At 41.7% G+C, this 12,057-nt stretch overlaps 1 pseudogene; it reads left to right on the top strand.

Moving 5' to 3' along the window:
• The first annotated feature begins 370 nt into the window (after window positions 1-370).
• On the top strand, window positions 371-664 carry LOC110259725 (small ribosomal subunit protein bS21m pseudogene; annotated as a pseudogene).
• Window positions 665-12,057: the final 11,393 nt, after the last annotated feature.

The following is a 12,057-nucleotide window of genomic DNA, read 5'->3' as shown; positions in this document are numbered from 1 at the left end:
TAGTAGTTCCTATCTTGTAGGAGTTTGTAAGATTTCACAAGTTAACACACACAGTGCATTCAAAATACCTAACACATCCTAATGTCCCACTACATTTCAGTTGACATTAGATATTGCCGTTGTATGTGATAGAAATTATAATAAAAAGTAATAATTGCTCGTACAAATATAGGACATTTCTTCCACAATTATCCTAACCACCATCAAATATCAATTACTTATACACACATTGCAAATGAGCAAATGGATAGAAATATTTAAGATCTTTCTCTCTCCGTTCGGACCTGTTGTCTGCGCATGGCGCTGGGGATTACGTAACTTCCGCTTCCGCTCGAGGCTTGCTTCTTCCCGGGTTTGGGGAAAGTGAGGTCTTGCAGACTAACGACTTAAATCCAAGGTCATGGCAAAGCATGTGAAGTTCATTGCCAGGACTGTGATGGTACAGGAAGGGAACGTGGAAGGTGCATACAGGACCCTAAACAGAATCCTCACCACGGATGGGCTGACTGAGGACATAAAGCGGCGGCGGTACGTTGAGAAGCCTTGCCGTCGGTGACAGAGGGAAAGCTCTGAAACCTGATGGCGAATCTACAACATGGAAAGGGCTCGAAAGATCAGTTTCTTGATGTGAAAGAATCGGGCAGATCCATGGCAGAGCTGCTGAGGCCTGTGACTAGGACACCCAGTATAAAAACCCTTACTCATTTGTCTCCACCTCTTTTCTTTCTACAGCCCCATTTTCTCTCACCTTTATTACATTAAACCCAATCACGTATATACAAGAAGGCCTGCCTATGTAGAACCAATACCCCTAGTCAGGAGTGGACCCTTTCTTTTATTAAATCAAAGAGGAACTGAGTCAAAAAGAGTAGAATGGTGGTTGCCAAAGGCTAGCGTTGGGAGTAGGCGAATGGGAAATTATTGTTTAATGAATATTGAGTTTCAATTTGGGAAGATGAAAAAGTTCTGGAGATGGATGATAGTGATAGTTACACAACAATGTGAGTTACTTAATGCCACTGAACTGTACATTTAAATGATTAAAATGGTAAATTCTCAAAAAAGAAAAATATTTAAGATCTTTATTTGAAAGAATAGAAAAGTGACATGCTTGGCTAGAGCCTCAAAATGTTCCAATGACAGAATAGGAATAAAGGTAAAAGACCCTTTTCTTTATTAATATTTTTTAAACATTTTGAAAATAAGCCCCTCTAACATTGGCCACAAAGGGAAGGAGTGGTGTCCACTTATCATTTATCTTGTAATCCTCTCTCTTCTCTCCGGCTAGTGACCATATGTCAGAGTGTGTGTGTGTGTTTTAATGCAGCCAGATGGGTGAGGCATCCACATGGGAATCAGTTCCCTCCCTCTACAATGCCCCATTTTTTCACCTGTCCAACAATCATGGATTAATTATGAGTCTGGTCTCCCAACAGGTGGTACCTGGGATCACATGACCATATCAGATCCACCTCCAAAGTCAGACAGATAACAGTCTATCCAGAATTTCTGGTGTAAATGGTCATCACCTGAGTACGTGAAGCAGTAGGACAGGTGTGATCTTTACCAGATGCTCTTTGATTTGGTATCTCAGTTTGGTATCACAGTGGGATGAGACAGTTCTAAGCAGCCCCGTTATGGAATGTCAATTTAAATTAGGCCATGCTAAGTCTGACATTCAAGAATTTGCCTAAATGTTTTCAAGGGGAACACTGAGATGGTCCCTTACTCCCTGTCATCTTGCCAGAGGCACTTGGTCTTCACCAGTTTCATTAGTGACTTAGGGATTTTTTAAAAAAATTTTTCTACATAATGATTTTTTCCCCCATTATAGCTGGTTTACAGTGTTCTTTAATATAGTTCCAATTTCAAGCATTCTCATGGTCAGTTGTACAAACTATCAAAGGCATTATAACATCTACTTTTTAGCTTTCCTCTTATACCTCAAAATGGCATAAAAGTCCTTTGGCAAACCATGTGTTCCAATTTGGAATTCATAAAATAAAGTCACCATAGTTTAATATCTAAAGACTACAACACAGCACAACAATGAAGAAAAAATTATGTGTACATGTATGTGTAACTGGGTCCCCATGCTGTACAATGGGGGAAAAAAAAAGTATGTTGGGGGAAATAACAATAAAAAATAAATTAAAAAATATATATAAAGACTAGAAATAGTTGAAACTAAATGTAAAGAGAAAGCAAAATTATTTCTCAGCCTAGGCACATGGGATGCCTCATGCTTAGGAAAAGCACACATACTACAGCTTTCCATAAAAGCTAAACTAGCTGCTTGTTTCTTGGAGAACCACTTTTACTTGCAGGACCGATAAACTAGGGACATTCAGGGTTGGGTATTTGCCAGATATTTTCTTGAAGATGAATGAAGTAAGCCTATCACTTCAAGGAAAACAATGGACTTTTTTTTTTTTTTTTTTTTTGGCTTTTTGGCTTTTTGCCTTTTCTAGGGTCGCTCCCATGGCATATGGAGGTTCCCAGGCTAGGGGTCTAATTGGAGCATGGCGGGAACTCCAAAAACAATGGAATTTTTTTTTAAAAAATCACTGTCATAATTTGAGCCCTCAGGAGTTCCCGTAGTGGTGCAGTGGTTAACGAATTCAACTAGGAACCATGAGGTTGCAGGTTCGATCCCTGGCCTCGCTCAGTGGGTTAAGGATCCGGCGTTGCCGTGAGCTGTGGTGTAGGTTGCAGATGTGGCTGGGATCTGGCATTGCTGTGGCTGTGGCGTAGGCCAGCAGCTACAGCTCCTATTGGACTCCTAGCCTCGGAACCTCCATATGCCACAGGTGCGGCCCTAAAAAGCAAAAAAATAAAAATTAAAAAAAATTTGAGCCATCGAATGAAAATTAGAATTTTGGAAAACTTGTACCTGCAGCCTTATGACATTTGAATGTGAGAGATGAACATTGGGACCTGTGAGTTTAATGAGCTCTCCAAGGGCAAGGAAAAGAAGAGGATAAGGGCATGGGGTAAAGGAGAACGAAGAGGGTGAGAAACACTTTCCTAGAGGGTGGAGAGAAAAAAGTCAGAGAGTGAAAGAGAATAAAGATGAGGTGTCAGGGAGTTCCTGCTGTGGCCAACAGGATCGGTGGCACCTCTGCAGTGCCAGGACACAGGTTCTAGCCCCAGCCTGGCACAGTGGGTTAAGGATCTGGTGCAGCTACAATTGCAGTGTAGGTGACAACAGAGACTTGGATCTGATCTCTGGCCTGAGAATGCTACATGCCATGGGGGGGGGGGGCAGAGAGTTGGGGACAAAAATGAAAAAAAAAGGATGAGGAGTCAGAAGTGGGAGAAGAATGAAGAGAGTCATGGAGGCACTTTACTGATACTATGGAACCTGCCGAAACTCGGTTCTTCCAAGCTTCTTTTTTTTAATGCCCTTGGATCTTATCTGCCATTGAAAGAAATATGCTGTGTTACCTCCTTGAGTGGAGCGTTATGATGATTAAAATTATCAAAATATCAGATAAGCATATCTGGTTATCCAGTTCACACCTAAAAGTTGATCAAAATGGCTTCTAAAGAAAATCATGGACATAGAGAAGAGACTTGTGGTTGCCAAGGGGGAGGAGAAGGGAGTGGGATGGACTGGGAATTGGGGGTTAATAGATGCAAACTGTTGCCTTGGGAATGGATAAGCAATGAGATCCTGCTGTATAGCACTGGAAACTATATCTAGTCACTTATGATGGAGCATGACAATGTGAGAAAAAATAATTTTTAGATGTATGTGTGACTGAGTCACTTAGCTGTATAGTAGAAAATTGACAGAACACTATAAACCAGCTATAATGGAAAAAATAAAGATCGTTATTTGAAAAATAAATAAATAATAAAAATAAAAATTTTAACTGTTCCACACTTGCTTTTTAAACTTTTAAAATGTAGGCATAATTTCATATAATTAAAGTGCTAAAATGTTAAATATGTAGGTTCACTAGTTTTGACAGTTTTAAAAGTATAATCTGCTTTAAATTCTTTTGGGAAGCAAGAGCGTATAAATAAATAAATACTTAGTTGATTAAAAAAATGGCTTCTAATCTTGCAGAAACACCAAGAGGTCATCTTTATAATCTTACATTTTTCTCAGCTTTGCATAAACATTTGAATTACAGTTGATAAAATAACTTCAAATACTGCATGCTGGGACTTGGTGCTTTTGCACAAGACCTGTACACTTGCCCGCTTTCTCTTTTCAACAAGGGAGGTCCACTTGGGTATTGCAGCCATGTCAGGTTTATAGAAACCTTTCCTAAATGCTTGCTCTTGATTCTTGCAATTAGCTCAGCACAGACAGAGAAACAGTCCAGAACCCAAAATGTGTAGCTCCGGTTTAGACTTCAAAACTTTCTTGAAATCCTCTTTAATCGTCCCTGTCTTCCCAGAGCTCAGCTCCCTCATCTTTATCTCCTAACCTGCCTCACTGATATTTGTTCTCTCTGAGCAACTCAAACTCCCTTCTTAGTAAACTACTCCTCAAACCTTCAGCCATTCCTAAGCCTTCTGCTTACCCTTCCCCTCCCCCATTGGCAGCTCAGCCAAGCAAAAATGCCTTCCTCTGGACCTTTTGTTCCAGTGGGGAGAGGGGAGGAGGTAGAGATTGGGAGGAAGGACGAAGCAAGAGTTGGTGTGTGTGTGTGTGTGTGTGTGTGTGTGTGTGTGTGTGTCGTGGGGTGGATTACACGGTTTAGGGGAAACAGAACTATACTTACAAAAAATTGAGTTCCCTGGTGGCTCAGCAGGTTAAGGATTCAGCATTGTCATTGCTGTGGGTTGGGTCACTGCTGTGGTGAAGTTTTGATCCCTGGCCTGGGAACTTTCAAATGCCTCAGGGGCAGCCAAAAAAGAAAAAAAAAAAAAGTAAATACTTAGTTTGGTATTTCTGTTCTTTGAACAGCATTATTTATCATAGAACAAAAGTAAAAATAACTAAGAGTTAGTTATTATAAATGAGACTATAACTTAAACAGCATTTAGCCATTAAAATAAATAAAACATGCCTAGTAAAACCATAGTCTTTGCTTACCTATTCAATATTTTAAAAAATAATCAATATATATTTTCTTTATATTTAACAACATTTTAAAATAGAAAACAATTTAAAAGAGTACAATTCAATAAACATTTCTCTTTTTTTTACTTTTTTTTTTTTTTTTTTTTTTAGGGCCACACTTGAAGCACAGGGAAGTTCCTAGGCTAAGGGTCAAATCGGAGCTACAGCTGCTGACTTACACCACAGCCACAGCAATGCCAGATCCAAGCCACGTCTGCAACCTACGCCACAGCTCATGGCAACGCCGGATCCTTAATCCACTGAGCAAGGCCAGGGATTGAACCTGCAACCTCATGGTTCCTAGTTGGATTCGTTTCTGCTGTACAACAATGGGAACTCTTCAATAAACATTTCTGAGTGCTAATCATGTGCTACGTGATATGCCAGGGAAATCACAGACTATTAGAACCGGGTCACTTATGTTTTCCAAGGATGATGTTAATGACTTACAGAGAATCTTTTTCAGAAGTTAAGAAACAAATCATCAGGACTCAAAGAGGAGACTGCGCCAAAGATGTGATCAGGCCAATCATAAAAGAAGAAATAAAAATGTTTGAATCTGGAGTTCTCATTGTGACTCAGCGGATTGAGAATCCAACATAGTCTCTGTGAGGATGCGATTCAATCCCTGGCCTCACTCGCTGGGTTAAGGACCCAGCATTGCTGCAAGCTGCAGCGTTAAGTCATAGATGCTGCACGGATCAGGTGTTGCTACGGCTGTGGTGTAGGCTGGCAGCTGCAGCTCCGATTCGACCCCTAGCCTGGGAACCTCCATATGCCACAGCTGTGCCCATTAAAAAAAAAAAAAAAAGTTCAAATACACGGGAAAAGATCTTCATCTTCAGTAACCAAACAAATACTAGTTTTAAGCAACTTCAGGTGCCATTTTTTTCATCTCTTAAGTTATTGAAAATGCCAAGTAGTGCATTTCTTGATGCTGTGGAGACTGGGTGGGGCTCGTTCCCCCAGAGACTGAGGACGGCAGTGAAAACCAGAACAAAAATTTACCCTTCAGAACCTCTTCAGATTTTCACAAATATTTATTAATGCTCTTTTGTTTTCTCTCATCATGAAATGGAATTCACACCCATTGCAATCCCAATTGTTGACTCAGTGTAATCTGATGTCCAGTCAGCTACAAGTTGACTCTGTATTCTATAATACTTCTAGTCACGAACTGCATGCTATTTTGACGTGATGCAATTTGAAAAGATGTCAGGAGAATCTGGCATCTTTTATTTCCTCTATTTATCATTAAATCATTAAATGACAGGTATAAACGTGGTTAGAGAGACCTGTCAAAAAACTTCCACTATAATCTGGGGACCAGACATTCACATCTTAGAGATGAAAGTTGTGGGTTAAATATTGCCCAATATCCTCCTTTGGAATTCTTGCAAAACAGGAAAGCCCCAGTTTCTATGAAAAAATTAAAAGTAGCGATAGAAGCTATAGACCGAAATTCTTTCGGTCAAAGTATTTAAGAAATTTATTTCTGGAATTCTGGCTTTCATCTTGGAGATGATTTGAAAGGCAATATTTCTTAAATAACTTTGTAAAGCCTGCCCTCTACTGTTCTTTATAGTAAATGCAGATGATAGCCATAGCTTTATTTTATGATTAAAATGAGATCCTGAATATTTAATCTATCATTTAAGAGCAGCTTCAAATGTGCCAATGAATAGACGTTTTACATGCTGGGCTCCCATGAGATAAGTAAAATGCTATTATTCCCAATTCACATGGGAGGAAACATGCTCAGAGAGGTTAAGTAACTTTTCTAAGGACACACAGCTAGTAAGTCGAAGTTCCCAGTCTTTTCTTCTAGGTCACATTGCCTTCAACTTGCTTATAATCTGACAATTTATTTACACAGATACATTCATGTACTTTCTGATATCCCTTATCATTTCAGAGAGCCATTTGAGGTGCACATTCAAAAACAAAATTGAGGGAGTTCCTGCTGTGATGCAGTGGAAACAAACCGACTAGTATCCATGAGGATGTGGGTTCGATCCCTAGCCTCACTCCGTGGGTTGGGGATTCGAGATGCTGTGAGCTATGGCGTAGGTTGGCAGCTGTAGCTCCAATTTGACCCCTAGCCTAGGAACTTCCATATGCTGTGGGTGCAGCCCTAAAAAGCAAGAAATTGATTACAGCACACACTCAAGACAACCACTAAAATGCTAACTCAAGGAAGTGTTTAGACTTGTTAGTGATGCTTTCTAGTCGTGTATAACTCTCCCTGGTGAAGTAGGCCATCAGGCCACAGCATCTAAGTGCTCTCAATAAGATGCATCACAGGGCTGATGCTATTTCTGAGGCTTATCTGGCTCCACAGAGCATGAAAGTTAATACACTTGTCCCTTAGTATCCTTGGGGAAGTGGTTTCAGGACCCCCTGTGGGTACATCTGTAGATGCTGAAGTCCCTTATGTAAAACCACATAGTATTTGCATATACTCTTTTATATCCTCTTGTATACTTTAAATCATCCATAAATTACTTCCCATAGCTAATACAATTAAATGCTATGTAAATAGTTGCCAGCATGCAGCAAACTTGAGTTTTGCCTTTTGGAACTTTCTGGAATTTTTATTCCTAAAAACTTGCTATTCAAATTTGGTTGAATCTGTGGATTGGAACCTACAGATACAAAGGCCCAAATGGGTTGTGGACTGGTACTGCTGGAGGAATTTAGCAGAGCCATAGACGACAAAACCAAGCCATCTTATCTCCAGGCCATGTGTTTCCAGCCCCTGCTAGACCATCAGAGGAGAACCAGGGAATCTGACAGAAGAGTGAGCGTGCAGCCACCAGTCTGCACAGAGCGGGTAGTCATTTGATTGATGTGCCCATGCCATGGGGAATCCAGGGGGTTCCCTAAACCATTCACTTCCAGCCCCATGGGCTGCCAAAGACAGCAGCTGAGAGGTCTCCCGGGAAGGAAGTGAGAGGGATAAGGGCAGAGGCAGTTTTTTATTTGATTTAGGAATCACGGGACTCTTGCTTTGCATCAGTGTAAATGACAGGGACATGGGTTATATGTGTTCTGTTGTCACCTAGTGAATGAGGACAGCTAATTGGCTTTAGTACTTGCTTTGCAAATATCTGAAACATATCACCATAGAGATGTCAGTTCTGCGCCATCTACAAATTCATTTGTCATTGACTGTTTTCATTTGTTTAATGTATCTAAAATAATCACACCATTGTGACAGAAGTATATGCATGAAGTTTCTGGAGAAAACCCACTCAGGATTCCAACCCCAGACCTTTGGATCCTAATCCATACAGTCTTCTGTGTGGTGGAACCAGAGATCTTCTTATGTTATTTGTCCCCCCCACCCCACAGTGGCAAGGCAGAGACACCAGGGTTTCTCCTAGCTCCAAGCCACTGCTAGTGTGGGGACGGTGCTGCTGTGGTAATCGCAGGGAAGGAGGGAAGCCCTGGTGGGTGGGGCTGGAGACCACTAAGCTGCTGTGGGTCAGGGCTGTTGGCAGTGTTGTCCCCAATAGGGCAAATTCCAGGCCCTGGACCAATATCTGATCCTCTCTTGCTTTTTTTCCTCTAGTTTTCAGTCTGGACCAGTTCCAGGGTCCAAGCAAATCTACTGAGCAAGGAGCTCTGAGTTGCGTCATTCAGGGTCCAAGCAGAGAGCAGATGTTACCCTTCATTAAACAGGTAAGCAGAGAGGATTAAGGGAAGGGATTACTCAGAAGGGTTAAGGGAGAGAAGTGTGGTGAAGCCCCTGGGGTGAGAAGAGAGGGGAACGACCCCTGGGCTGAAGGGACGAGGGAAAGGAGACAGTGCCAGGACCTAGAGACACTAGCTGCAGGAAAGGGACACTGGGGCAGACTAGGGACACAAGGGGCACAGCCAATCCATGGCAAAGGGAAAGAGATAACCTACCCTCAGTCTATTCCTGCCCTTTGACCACTTTCCTGAGCCTGCTGTTGGCCAAATCCAGCTGGAAGCCAGAAGGCAAAAGAGTCCTTGGATGCTATCCACAAAAGTCACCCTCAAAGAGCAGAGCAGGCTGGAGATAGGATTAGAATAGATGTGCCCTGCATAGGGGTATTTCTCTACCTGTAGCAATAACTCGTGAAGTGGTGTGGTGGATTGGCTAAAGACATAGGATTTGTACTTAAAGTGACTGATCCAAATACTGGCTCCATCACTACCTACCATGTGTGGTTTTGAACAAATCACTTGACCCCTCTAAGCCTCAGTTTCCTCATCTCGAAGGGGAACATGACTCCCGATAGTCCAATCCCACCCAAATATGTGTGCTGTGTTTTTCTTTTTCAAGCTACCACCACCTTTTAGCCTGTGAAGAAACACATCCTCTATTTTTAAAAGGGCCTATCAGGAGTTCCTGTTGTGGCTCAGAGGTAACAAACCCAACTAGTATTCATGAGGTAAAGGGTTCGATTCCTGGCCTTGCTCGGTGGGTTAAGGATCTGGCGTTGCCATGAGCTGTGGTGTAGGTCACAGATGCAGCTTGGATCTGGCATTGCTGTGCCTGTGGAGAAGGTCAGAAGCTACACCTCCGATTTGACCCCTAGTCTGGGAACTTTCATATGCCACAGGTTCAATCCTGGGAAAAAAAAAAAAAAAAAAAAAGACTAAAAGGGCCTACCAGTATCCTGTCCACATGGGGCTATTTGGATGCAGGTGATCAGGGTCACGTGATACAGGCAGACATCCTTTTCTGGGTCATTCTAAATATTCAAGAAGGTCTCTGCTTGGCTGCCTGGAGAGCATCCACCATGGCTTTACTGCACGGCTGATGATCCAAGCTCGTATCAATGATGAGCAATAAGGGAATATCTTGAGGCCCCAGTGTGGCTTTCCCTAACTCCCTGATGCTGGCCACAGACTCAGCCTTGGCCATTTTTCATCAAAGAAGCTACAACTCCCTGCATAGTTCTAAGGCTAAGCCTCACTGTACCCCCTCACCCCACTGCACCATTTCCAAGGACATCCTTTCTGCAGGTCCCTGGGCACAGGGGTGAATGTGGCAGGGGAGGGGGAATTTTGCTGTCTCCTGCTCTTTTCTGAAATTATTGTCATAGGACAAATGGACTTTCAAGGCCTTCTCTTCTACATCTGTACATAAGAACAAATGATTGTTGTGAGAAATCATCTAATTTGTTAGGCCGTGTTTACTTGTCATTATAGGTACATCGCTGGCCCCCCTCCTGGAATCAGTTTCCATTAACATGCAGGAGGATGAGATCTATGTCTTACAGCCCTTCCTCACTGCCCTGATACCTCCAGGGTCCTAAGTACTGCTCCCCAGCTCATCCTTCTCACTTAGAGGCCCCTCTTGGCCTCATCTGACCAGCCACTCTTGTTCCTTCATTCCCCAGAGAGTCATCAACTGAAGCCTTATGTGTATATGAAAGTATTTTATTAAAGAGGTAGAAATAGGAGTTCCTGTCATGGCGCAGTGGTTAACGAATCTGACTAGGAACCATGAGGTTGTGGGTTCAATCCCTGCCCTTGCTCAGTGGGTTAAAGATCCGGCGTTGCCGTGAGCTGTGGTGTAGGTTGCAGACAGGGCTCGGATCCCGCGTGGCTGTGGCTCTGGCGTAGGCCAGTGGCTACGGCTCTGATTAGACCCCTAGCCTGGGAACCTCCATATGCTGAGGGAGCAGTCTTAGAAAAAGGCAAATAGACTAAAAAATAAAAAATAAATAAAGAGGTAGAAATAACAAAGACTAATTGCAGCCCAGGCAGAAAACTGAATGTCAAAAGTTATTATCCCTCACCGTTCCTCACAGGTTTGGGGAATCCAAAAATAGCACTTCTTCTCCCTGTCTAAGTTCAAAGCCAACTGAGAGTTAGATGCAGTAGTCAGGCTGAAGGAAACCAAAATAAGTCCTTTTGTTTGTTTGTTTGTTTGCTTTGTTTTATTAATAAAAGTAGATGGGCAAAACTTTTTTTTTTTTTTTAGGATGGAACTTGCAGCATATGGAGGTTCCCAGGCTAGGGGTCCAATCCAATCGGAGCTACAGCTGCCAGCTTATGTCACAGCCACAGCAATGCTGGATCTGAGCCATGTCTGCGACCTACGCCACAGCTCATGGCAATGCCAGATCCTTAACCCACTGAGCAAGGCCAGGGATCGAACCTGCAGCCTCATGGTTCCTAGTCGGATTTGTTTCCAATGCACCACAGCAGGAACTCCCCAAACCTTTGTTATATTAGCTAAGAGAACTTCCTAGCACTTCGTCTGTGAATTAGACGTACCCATTCAGATGGTGCTGGAAAACCTCAGGTAGCCTTGCCTTAAGATAAACAGAAATTAATGACCTGTGCTTCCAGATTTCAAGACTTTTTATAAAGCTACAGGCTTTAATGTGGTACTGGGGCAAGATTTTGTAAACAGATCAGGGGAGCAGATTAGAGATTCCAGAAATATATCCATACATACATGGAGAGTTGAAAAATGACCATGTGTAGTGGAGAAAAGATAGCCTTTTCCATAAATTGTGTTATTATTTGTATCACAATATGGAAAAGCATGTAAATTGATCCCTGCCACATGCTCTATCCAAAAAAATCAAAACAAGGTAGATTCTAAATCTAAATGCAATTAATGTAAACAATAAAGCTTCAAGAGGAAAACATAGGGGAATATCTTTATGACCTTGGGATAGACAAATATTTTTTTAATATTTAATTATTTTGTGTTCTTAGACACAAAAAACACTAACCATAGGGAAGAGACTGATAAATTGGACTAGCTTAAAATTAAGATTTTTTTGTTTGTCAATAGGCCCTATTAAGAGAGCGAGAAGGCAAATCAGAGTTGGAGGAAAAAAAATGTATATATGTATTTAATATATGTATTTAATATATAAATACATATACATATATATGTATGTATACATGTGTATATATGTATTATATATGTGTGTGTGTATATATATAAAGTGTTCCTACATAGAACATACAAAAAAGCTGTC

The sequence above is a fragment of the Sus scrofa genome, chromosome 2, assembly GCF_054392235.1.
Source record: "Sus scrofa isolate SSC_HxYL_T2T_F1_AM1 chromosome 2, Sscrofa_HxYL_maternal_Yorkshire_Landrace_v2.0, whole genome shotgun sequence".
In the NCBI taxonomy this organism is placed as follows: Eukaryota; Metazoa; Chordata; class Mammalia; order Artiodactyla; family Suidae; genus Sus; species Sus scrofa.
The sequence above is the reverse complement of the archived record's forward strand: the minus strand, read 5'-3'. Positions and strand labels throughout refer to the sequence as shown.